This window comes from Bufo gargarizans, chromosome 6 (assembly GCF_014858855.1).
Source record: "Bufo gargarizans isolate SCDJY-AF-19 chromosome 6, ASM1485885v1, whole genome shotgun sequence".
NCBI classification, from domain to species: Eukaryota; Metazoa; Chordata; class Amphibia; order Anura; family Bufonidae; genus Bufo; species Bufo gargarizans.
This window is the reverse complement of record NC_058085.1, coordinates 181,437,059-181,448,220: the sequence shown is the minus strand read 5'-3', so window position 1 is coordinate 181,448,220 and position 11,162 is coordinate 181,437,059.

The window sequence follows — 11,162 nt, the reverse complement described above, 5'->3', positions numbered from 1 at the left end:
CCCCAGGCTTACATAGCTGGGGCTCCGATCAGAAGCTGCCACTGCACCACCAATGAGGGGGAGGGGAGAGGACCCTGCGGGCACTGCCACCAATGATTTTAAAGGGCTTCTGTCAGTCCACTAAACATTTTTTTTTTTTGTTTACTAATAATCCCTATACTGCGAGCTCTGCATACATAAGTTAAATAATCATTTTGGTTCAGTAGAATTTGATAAAAAGCTATTTTTAAAATATGTAAATTACCTTGCTACCAGCAAGTAGGGCGGCTACTTGCTGGTAGCAGCCGCATCCTTGGATCCTAATGATGCCCCCTCCACATTGTGATTGACAGGGCCAGGGAACGGAATCGTTCTCTGCTGGCACTGCCTGTTTGCATTCAAAATCTGGCGCCTGCGCAGCGGCCGTACCCATCTTCAATCTGCGCAGGCGCACTGAGAGGCGGCCGCTCGATCCTCAATGCGCCTGCGCCGATGACGTCACATCTACACCCGGCGCAGGCGCATTGAGGATGGAGCGGCCACCTCTCAGTGCGCCTGCGCAGATTGAAGATAGGTACGGCCGCGGCGCAGGCGCCAGATATTAAATGCAAACAGGCAGGGCCAGCAGAGAACGATTCCGTTCCCTGGCCCTGTCAATCACAATGCGGAGGGGGCATCATTAGGATCAGAGGATGCGGCTGCTACCAGCAAGTAGCCGCCCTACTTGCTGGTAGCAAGGTAATTTGCATATTTTAAAAATAGCTTTTTATCAAATTCTACTGAACCAAAATGATTATTTAACTCATGTATAGGGATTATTAGTAAACAAAAAAAAAAAAAACACGGTTTAGTGGGCTGACAGAAGCCCTTTAATAATGGGGGTTGAGAGGGGCCGGCGCACTGTGCCACCAATGATTTTAATGGGATAGAGGGTTGAGGGGGGGGGGCACACTGCACCACCAATGATAATTACCCCTTAATACAGGAGGCGGGTACTGGCAGATCAGCGGCAGTTAACCCCTCAGGTGCCACACCTGAGGGGTTAACTGCCGCTGATCGCAGCTCCCTGTCAGGGGCAGGGTGCCCGCCTCCTGTATTATGTGTTAAAGTCTACTTTTCCTGGGTCCAGACTTTAAGTATTAAGCTACGCAGAGCGGCGCCCAGCGATGTCCCAGCACTCACCATTATTCCTGGCTGCCGCTCCGTTCGCCCGCAGTGCCCCATTACTGTCTCCTCTCCTGCTCCACATGCTGCTGATTACTATCGGAGCGATGGGAGGAGACATCAGCTTCACTAGTGGGCGTTCCTTCTCCCTGGCTGTAGCGCTGTCCAATCGCAGCGCAGGGAGAAGGAACGCCCACTAGTGAAGCTGATGTCTCCTCCCCATCGCTCCGATAGTAATTAGCATGTGGAGCAGGAGAGGAGACAGTAATGGGGCACTGCGGGCGAACGGAGCGGTGCCCAGGAATAATGGTGAGTGCTGGGACATCGCTGGGCACCGCTCTGTGTAGGAAAGGTCGTATCATTGGTGGCGCAGTGCGCCCGCCCCTCTCTTCTCATTAGTGGCAGTACAGGGGGAGGGAGGACAGCTTCCTTCTCCCCGTGCACCTGAGAGAACATGAGCGCGCCGACAGCAGTGCGCTCATGTTTAGAGATACTAGACTGCGCAGAAGCGCAGCCCAGTATCGAAAAAATGGAAATCCCGGTATCGATTGGGTATCGAAATTTCGATACCCGCAACAACCCTACTTTCATCTGTGTTCTGGATTCCGTTATGGCTTTCCGTTATAAAATGGTTCTAATGGAAAATAACGGAACCCATAAGATGGCAGTCAAAATGGAAGGCTTTAGAGGCATTCCGTTTTGATCCGTCTTTATAGAAGTCTATGGGAATCATAACCAGGGCCGCTGCAAGGATTTTTGCCAACACAAGCGAAGCTAAATTTTGGCCCCCAGAACTCGGGGGGGGGGGGGGGGGGGGGGAGAAACTGTGACGCGGAGAAACTGTGACGCGGAGTGGGGGCGGAGAAACTGTGACGCGGAGTGGGGGCGGAGAAACTGTGACGCGGAGTGGGGGCGGAGAAACTGTGACGCGGAGTGGGGGCGGAGAAAATGTGACACGGAGGGGGGGGGGGAGAAAATGTGACACGGAGGGGGGGGGAGAAACTGACGCGGAGTGGGGGCGGAGAAACTGTGACGCGGAGTGGGGGCGGAGAAACTGTGACGCGGAGTGGGGGCGGAGAAACTGTGACGCGGAGTGGGGGCGGAGAAACTGTGACGCGGAGTGGGGGCGACGAAACTGTGACGCGGAGTGGGGGCGGAGAAACTGACGCGGAGTGGGGGCGGAGAAAATGTGACGCGGAGGGGGGGGGAGAAAATGTGACACGGAGGGGGGGGGAGAAAATGTGACACGGAGGGGGGGAGAAAATGTGACACGGAGGGGGGGGGGGGAGAAATGTGACACGGAGGGGGGGGGAGAAAATGTGACACGGAGGGGGTGGGAGAAAATGTGACACGGAGGGGGGTGGGAGAAAATGTGACACGGAGGGGGGTGGGAGAAAATGTGACACGGAGGGGGGTGGGAGAAAATGTGACACGGAGGGGGGTGGGAGAAAATGTGACACGGAGGGGGTGGGAGAAAATGTGACACGGAGGGGGGGGGGGGAGAAAATGTGACACGGAGGGGGGGGGGGGGGAGAAAATGTGACACGGAGGGGGTCCTCAAACTTGTCGGGATCCCAAAGAGAAGATACCAGGACCACACAGAGGAGAACGGCCAGGGGCCGGCGGCGCGCAAGTGATTTATAAAAAAAAAAAAAAAAAAAAAAAAGTTTTATTCCCCCCCTTGGCGTCTCTGCACCCTAAGGCAGCCGCTCTGTCTGCCTTATTATAGGGCCGGATCATAACGGATCCATCTGTGTCCTGTTATGCAAGATGGAAAACAAAGTCCTGTCGCACAGGACTTTTTTCTCCGTTCTGCATAACGGAAACCAGATGGATCTGTTATGCTTCCCCATAGACTTCTATTAGGACGGAATGCCTTTTAAAGGCTTCCGTTTGCATTCTGCCATAATAGAAGTCTATGGGCAGCATAACGGATCCGTCCTTCCGTCTTATGTATTCCGTTATTTTCCGTTATTACGGAGAGCCATAACGAAATCCAGAACGCAGATGTGAACCCACCCTAAGCTGTGATGGCTAACATCTGGCACTCCAGCAGTGGTAGAACTACAACTCCCAAGATGCCCCCACGCTTGGCTGTTCTCAGAACGCCATAGAAATTAATGGAGCATGCTGGGAGTCGTAGTTTCACCACAGCTGGAGTTTTGGAGTTTAGACAGTCTTCAGAACAGAACACCTTAAACACATCTTCAAGTGTCCATTCAGTGTTCTTTTAGAAGAAAGAGCCCAGTGATCTTGGTGGCCTCCGCTCCCATCTAGTCCTGATTGACATCTGTCTGCAGGGGACTCAGTAGACTTGTACCTATGAACCTGTCTGACCTGTTGTATGTGCACTTGGCAGCTGAAGACGTCGGTGTTGATCCCATGTTCATATTTACTCGTATTACTGAGAAAAATTATGTTTCAATATATGGAAATGAGCCTCTAGGAACAATGGGGGCGTTACCATTACACCTGGAGGCTCCTTACTGCATCCTCTTTACTTTGACAGAACCAGGCAGTTCAGCAAGTGGCATTTATCATGTAGAGAAATTTAATACAAGGGACTTACTATTGTATTGTTATTATCCATATCGCTTCCTTTGCTGGCTGGATTCATTTTTCTATCACATTATATACTGCTTGTTTCCATGGTTACGACCACCCTGCAATCCAACAGCAGTGGTCATGCTTACACACTATAGAAAAAAGCACCAGCCTATATGAGCTCCCTCGGTCCCGGCCACCAGAGAGTCCGCCACTTTTTCCTATGGTGTGCAAGCACGACAACTGCTGCAGGATTGCAGGGTGGTCATAACCATGGAAACGAGCAGCGTATAATGTGATGGAAAAACAAATCTAGCCAGAAAAGGAGGTAACATGGACAATCACAATACATTAGTAAGTGCCTTATATTAACGTTCTCTACATGATAAATGCCATCTGCAATACCCAGTCCTCAAAAGCACACAGAGCTACGGGGACTGGGTATTGTGGATGTGCTAGCGGCCATCTAGCACCCCATATCCTCAGCTCTATACACAAAATCCTGATGACAGGTTCCCTTTAAGTTAATATGGGCACAGCTACAACCAAGATCACAGGACACCTTCCTGCTGAAGAAACACCCAGTGGACACTTGAAGATTAATTTGCATGGGAGTTTTTATCATCAAAACTGGTGTAACGTACAACTGGCTTAGTTGTCCATAGCAACCAATCAGATTCCACCTTTCCTTTTCAGAGGATCTCATGCATTGTTTACATGGGGCTATCTACCTGCTTGGCAGCTACCGTATTTTTCGCCCTATAAAACCACACCTGCCCATAAGACGCACCTAGGTTTTGAGGAGTAAAATAAAAGAAAAATTATATTTTGAACCAAAAGATGTGCTTTTGAACTAATGGGGGAATCTGCGGCTACCCACCGTTATGGGGGAATCTGCGGCTACCCACCGTTATGGGGGAATCTGCGGCTACCCACCGTTATGGGGGAATCTGCGGCTACCCACCGTTATGGGGGAATCTGCGGCTACCCACCGTTATGGGGGAATCTGCGGCTACCCACCGTTATGGGGGAATCTGTGGATTCGCTTGCAGCGATTTGGTGTCTGTCTGACGAAACTAAGCCAAACGGATCCGTCCTGGCACACAATATAAGTCAATGGGGACGGATCCGTTTTCCATGACACAATCTGGCACAATAGAAAACGGATTCGTCCTCCATTGACTTTCAATGGTGTTTAAAACGGATCCGTCTTGGCTATGTTACAGATAATACAAACAGATCCGTTCTGAACAGATGCAGACGGATGTGTTATCAGAACGGGTCCCGCCTGTGCAGATCCATGACGGATCCGCACCAAACGAGAGTGTGAAAGTAGCCTAAAGGATAACCAAAATGTATTGTGTGGGCCATAACCTCTGCCATCAACTTTGTAAAGAGCCTGAGATATTCCAAACGGAAGTGCTCTGTGTTGTAGAGGATGGACTTGGCCTTCCATGGAAACTGCCCTGAATTGGGATGTGGTAATAGGCATCTTTTATGTCTCTGGTGGCCATAGATGTTTTATTGCAGACTGTATAGATTCCATTCAGCTTTTTTTGTATCTTAGGAACTAATTTAAGTCTCTCAGGTTTAGACCTCATGCACACGAACGTTGTTTTGGTCCGCATCCGAGCCGCAGTTTTTGCGGCTTGGATGCGGACCCATTCACTTCGTGTGCTGTCCGCATCCGTTGCTCCGTTCCGTGGTCCGCAAAAAAATAAAAAAAAATAACTAGCCCTATTCTTGTCTGTTTTGCGGACAAGAATAGGCAGTTATATTAATAGCTGTCCGTGTCATTCCGCAATCTGCGGACCGCAAAACGCACAACGGTCGTGTGCTTTGTAGCCTTTGTAACTAGAACCGTTTTCTCTAAAAGGGAAAAACGTCTTGTTTTAATGCTAGGTTTCTTGTAGAATTCTGCATAAGATTTGTAATTTGTAATCTTTCTGGTGGGGGAGAGAAACTCTAGACGGAACCAGTCTTTTATAATACCAAGAATCCAGGGGCTTGACGAGAGTCATTGTTGACTAGCCTTGGACCCTGAAGTGGACTGAGAATTAGACAGGAATCTCTTATCCTTCCTCTTTCTGTTCTCTTGTTGGAAATTCTGTCTTTTGTCTATCTTGAATTTTTTATATTTTTCCGAAAAAACTGTTGTCTTTTTGGAGGTCTGGAGACAGGAAACCCTTTTTTGTTATCAGAGGCCTTCTCTAGAAGGTCATCCAAAACTGTTCCAAAGAGATAATGTCCCTGGCACAACAGACTCTTTGAACCCGTGTCACCAGACATCCCTTAAAGGGATTCTGTCACGAGATTTGAGGCCTATAACCTAAACATATGGCCAGGTCCCTACTAATACGCGGAATCCGAAACTGACCTTATTAAATGTGCCTGTGGCTCTATTAGCATATAAAACAGGTTTTTATAACCTGTCATTCACGTACCTAATGTGCCCAAGGGGACGTCTCTTCATGCAGGGTGTCCGGCTGCAGCCATCTCCGTCTGGTGCCCAGCGCCGCCTTCCCACTAGAAATCGCCGCCCTCCCTTTCAATATATCCGCCTCCCTCACCTCAGCGCCGCTTCCGAAATCGTCCGCTCTCCTCAGCCAGATCCCGTGCGGCTGTGAGAGGATGGCTGCAATAGGGCGGTCAAGGCAGGTTTGAGCGAAGTGCGCCGGCCAGCGCATGCGCACTTCGCTCAATGAGGCCGCTGCCAGGAGTCCGCACGGGCGCATCAGGTTATACCTAGTGCGCACGCGCGGGATCTGGCTGAGGAGAGAGGACGATTTCGGAGGAGGCGCTGAGGTGAGGGAGGTGGCGATGAGGTGAGGTAGACGGATCTATTGAAAGGGAGGGCGGCGATTTCTAGTGGGAAGGCGGCGCTGGGCACCAGACGGAGATGGCTGCAGCCGGACACCCTGCATGAAGAGACGTCCCCTTGGGCACATTAGGTACGTGAATGACAGGTTATAAAAACCTGTTTTATCTGCTAATAGAGCCACAGGCACATTTAATAAGGTCAGTTTCGGATTCAGCGTATTAGTAGGGACCTGGCCATATGTTTAGGTTATAGGCCTCAAATCTCGTGAAAGAATCCCTTTAAGCCAAATAGCTCTCCTTGCCGAATTAGAGCCGCTGACCTTGCATTTCATTTTAAAGGGAGTCTTTCACCTTACGGTACTTTCACACTAGCATTATTCTTTTCCTGCACAGAGTTCCGTCCTAGGGGCTCAATACCGGAAAAGAACTGATCAGTTTCATCCCCATGCATTCTGAATGTAGAGAAATCCGTTCAGGTTGCATAAGGATGTCTTCAGTTCAGTCACTGAACGGCGTTTTGGACGGAGGAAATACCGCAGCATGCGGCGGTATTATCTCCGTCCAAAATTCTGGATCAGTTGCCAGAACGTATTAGTGTCGGATCCGGCATAAAAAATACAGGAATTGCGCAGACCGGTAAAAATGTAAAAAAATAATAAAAATAAATAGAAACGGATCCGTTTGTCCGTATGACAAACTGAGAGACGGATCCGTTCTTGCAATGCATTTGTGAGACGGATCCGCATCTGGATCCGTCTACAAATGCTGTCCATCTGCATGCAGATTGCCTGATCACTTTGCCGCAAGTAGCCTAAAATCACCCTTATAGAACACTAACCCCAGGATCTCCATTACATTCCCCATATTAGAATGCTGCCTTCCATATTGCTGTCCACCAGCGATTTTCTCAGAAAAAAACACTTGTATTCAATATGTTAATTAGCTTCTGAAGCTGCCCATGGGCGGCGTTCATGGGCCGGTGCCCAGGCCCCTCGGTGCTTTTCCTACGAAACCACTCCCCTTTCACCCCTCTGGCCCGCCCTAGGTTCTTCCGATTACGTCCTCTTAGCGAGAAATCCAAGGGGCAGCTGGCAGTACGCTGCACTAACCATTGATTTTAAAAGGTCTGTATTCACTCATCTGTGATTTTCCACTGACCACGGGTCACAGAGACACGCTGTAGTTTGGTCTGTGTTTAAGGATCCAGCACTACCATTAAAATGTAGGGGTCCAGGAAAAAACACGGACAACACGAATGGCGACTGTGTTTCACGGTTCATTGCTAGGAGATGCTCTTGAAATTAATTTTCAGCTAAGCAGTGTCTGTGGAATATGGATGACATGCGGAAAGCAAAAAACACGGACCAAACACAGATCCTTCACGGATGAACCACTACTTTGCAACGGGTGTCCTCATGAGGCTTAAATCAGCACTGTGGCCCCTTCTGAGGAATAGTGGGGGTCTAGAGTAAGGACTATATTTCCAAGCACTATACCATCATTTTATCAGATAGGAATAACCCTTTTAGGGGCAGTATGCATATATTTACATGAAGGTACCCCAAGTTGTAGTTTGTAGCACCTATATGTAAATTATCATATATATATATATATATATATATATATATATATATATATATATATATACACACACATTCTTTTTTACGCACTTAATTTTTTGAAGAAAGCAGACTTTTTTTTCCCTAACTAGCCATCTATGTGATCTGACCTAAATACAATGAACAACCTATGACATAGAAAGATGAAGGGCAGAAGGAATGCTCTCAGACAGCTCCTCACTAGTCTGCAGAACATCTCACTGGCTGTTGTTGCAGCTCGGCTTGTCATTCATTGTGTCAGATGTACTGTATTTTTTGCCCTATAAAGACGCATTTTTCCCCCAAAAAAGTGAGGGGAAAATGCCCCTGCGTCTTATGGGGTGAATACTAATGAGCACTTCCATTATAGTACTGGAGGACCAGGAAGCGGTAAACGCTCTGTACTCACCGCTTCCTGGTCCTCAGCTGTGCAGGGCTGCGCACAGCGTGAGGGCGCTCTGTGACCTAACCATGTGCGCGTCAGATCACAGCACAGCCAACAGCAGGAGGTAGAGGATCGCGATGTAGGTGAGGAGCGGCGGCATCCAGGAGCAGGAGAGGTAAGTGTTTTTTTATTTAATAAAACATGAGGCTGCTGGGGGCATAATGGGGGCTGAGAGGTATAAGGGCAGATATGGGTACTGATGAGAGGCATGGGGCTCTTATCAGGTCTAATTGGGGGTAATCTACATCAGGGTCTGATTTGAGGTCATTGGGGTCTTATTAACATTTGGGGTCTGATTGGGGCTGTCAGCTGAGGTCTTATTAGCATTTGGGGTCTGATCGGTGGTCTGACCTGAGGTGTAATGAAAAATATTTTTTTCTTATTGTCCTCCTCTAAAACCTTAGGTGCGCCTTATAGGGCGCAAAATACGGTAATCAGAACTTAGAAGAAGCCCAGGAAAGGTCTGCAGATAAAGCCGCCTCAGGAGGAGTAATGTCAAAAACTGAAGCAGTCAGCAACTTGACAAAAACAAAAGCTTCAAGTTACAGAAAAGATTTATGAGCAGAAATCCTGGACGTGAGCCAGGAAGAAAATGTACCGCACTCCAAAAGGCCTCATGCACACGACTGGATTTCATCCATGTGACATCTGCATTTGTTGCACACTGACCACTCATATCTATGGGACACGCATACGCCCGTATTTTGGTATTTTATCCGTGTGGCCGCTCCACGAATTATGGAAGATGTCTGGTCCGCACTGTGAATGAGACTGGCACTTTCTATTTACGGGAGTGAGAAAATGCAGAATGCAGGGAAGGTATTTTGAAGATGAAAATAAGGACACGTGTGCATGAGGACTAATGTGTCAGCACTTGTCTGGATAACCTTGGTACTGCTGAGGCCAGTGACTGGCTGCAGCAGTATCCAGTCTGCACGAGCACATAATGGCTGCAGCAGTGGAGGATCATATACATTGTTTTATGAAAGTTGCTGGCTTGGGGGAGCAGGGCTCCAGATGGCGACCAAAATGGTCGCCAATGCGACTTAGAATTTACAAATGGCGACAATACTTTTTAGTCTTGTCGCCATTTGCGACTAGACCCGCCACCGCAGCTCTGCCGTTGAATACAGCGGCGGGGCACAGGAGATGATAGCTCTCTGCCCCCCGCCGATGTTCTTCTCAGCAGCGCAGTGGTGGAGTCTCTCCTTCCCCCCTGTGCTGCTGCCGCCGCCACCTCCGCGAATAAGAAGAGAGGGGAGGGGCTGTGGCCACTGCGCCACCAATGAAGATAACTGACCTGTAATACAAATACTGGAGGCGGGTGCCGGAATCAAATAGCCGGCACCCGACCTCTATGACAGGGAGCTGCGATCAGCTGCAGTTGAGTTAACCCTTCAGGTGCGGTACCTGAGGGGTTAACTGCCGCTGATCGCAGCTCCCTGTCACAAAAGTCGGGTGCCGGCTATTTGATTCCGGCACCCGCCTCCTGTATTTGTATAAGAAACATTGGTGGCACAGTGCGCACCCCCCCCCCCCCCCCCCACACAAACACCCCAGTATAAGAAACATTGGTGGCTCAGTGGGAAGTGCCAATGAGGGTTAAAAAATTATTTAAAAAATTAACTCACCTCCTCCAGTTGATCGCGTAGCTGCTGGTCTCCCGTTTTTTCTTCAGGACCTGTGGTGACGTCACTGAGCTCATCACATGGTCCATTACTATGGGGATGTATCATGTGATGAGTACAGTGATGTCACCACAGGTCCTTTGACAGGTCCTGAAGAAAGAACAGGAGACGAGCAATTGGAGGCAAGATAATTTTTTATTTTTATTTTTTAACCCTCATTGGCACTGCCCACTGCGCCACCAATGTTTATTATATTGGGGGGGCGCACTGCGCCACTAATGTTTATTATATTGGGGTGTTGGGGGGGCGCACTGCGCCACCAATGTTTATTATATTGACCTTCTACTATGCATTTTGCATTAAAGAATGCTATTATTTTCCCTTATAACCATGTTATAAGGGAAAATAATACAGTGAATAGACTGTCACCTAGCAACCATGCGTGAAAATCGCACCGCATCCGCACTTGCTTGCGATTGCTTGCGATTTTCACGCAGCCCCATTAACTTCTATAGGGCCTGCATTGCGTGAAAAACGCACAACATAGAGCATGCTGCTATTTTCACGCAACGCACAGGTGATGTGTGAAAATCAACGCTCATGTGCACAGCCCCATAGAAGTGAATGGGTCCGGATTTAGTGCGGGTGCATTCCGGTATTTTGAATGCCAGATCCGGCACTAATACATTCCTATGGGAAAAAATGCTGGATCCGGCATTCAGGCAAATCTTCAGTATTTTTCGCCGGAGATAAAACCGTAGCATGCTGCGGGTTTATCTTTTGCCCGATCAGTCAAAATGACTGAAATGAAGACATCCTGATGCATCCTGAACGGATCGCTCTCCATTCAGAATGCATGGGGATGAAACTGATCAGTTCTTTTCTGGTATAGAGCCCCTGTGACGGAACTCTATGCCGGAAAAGAAAAACGCAAGTGTGAAAGTAGCCTAAAATATTAAGTTTAAATCCCCCCTTTCCCAATTT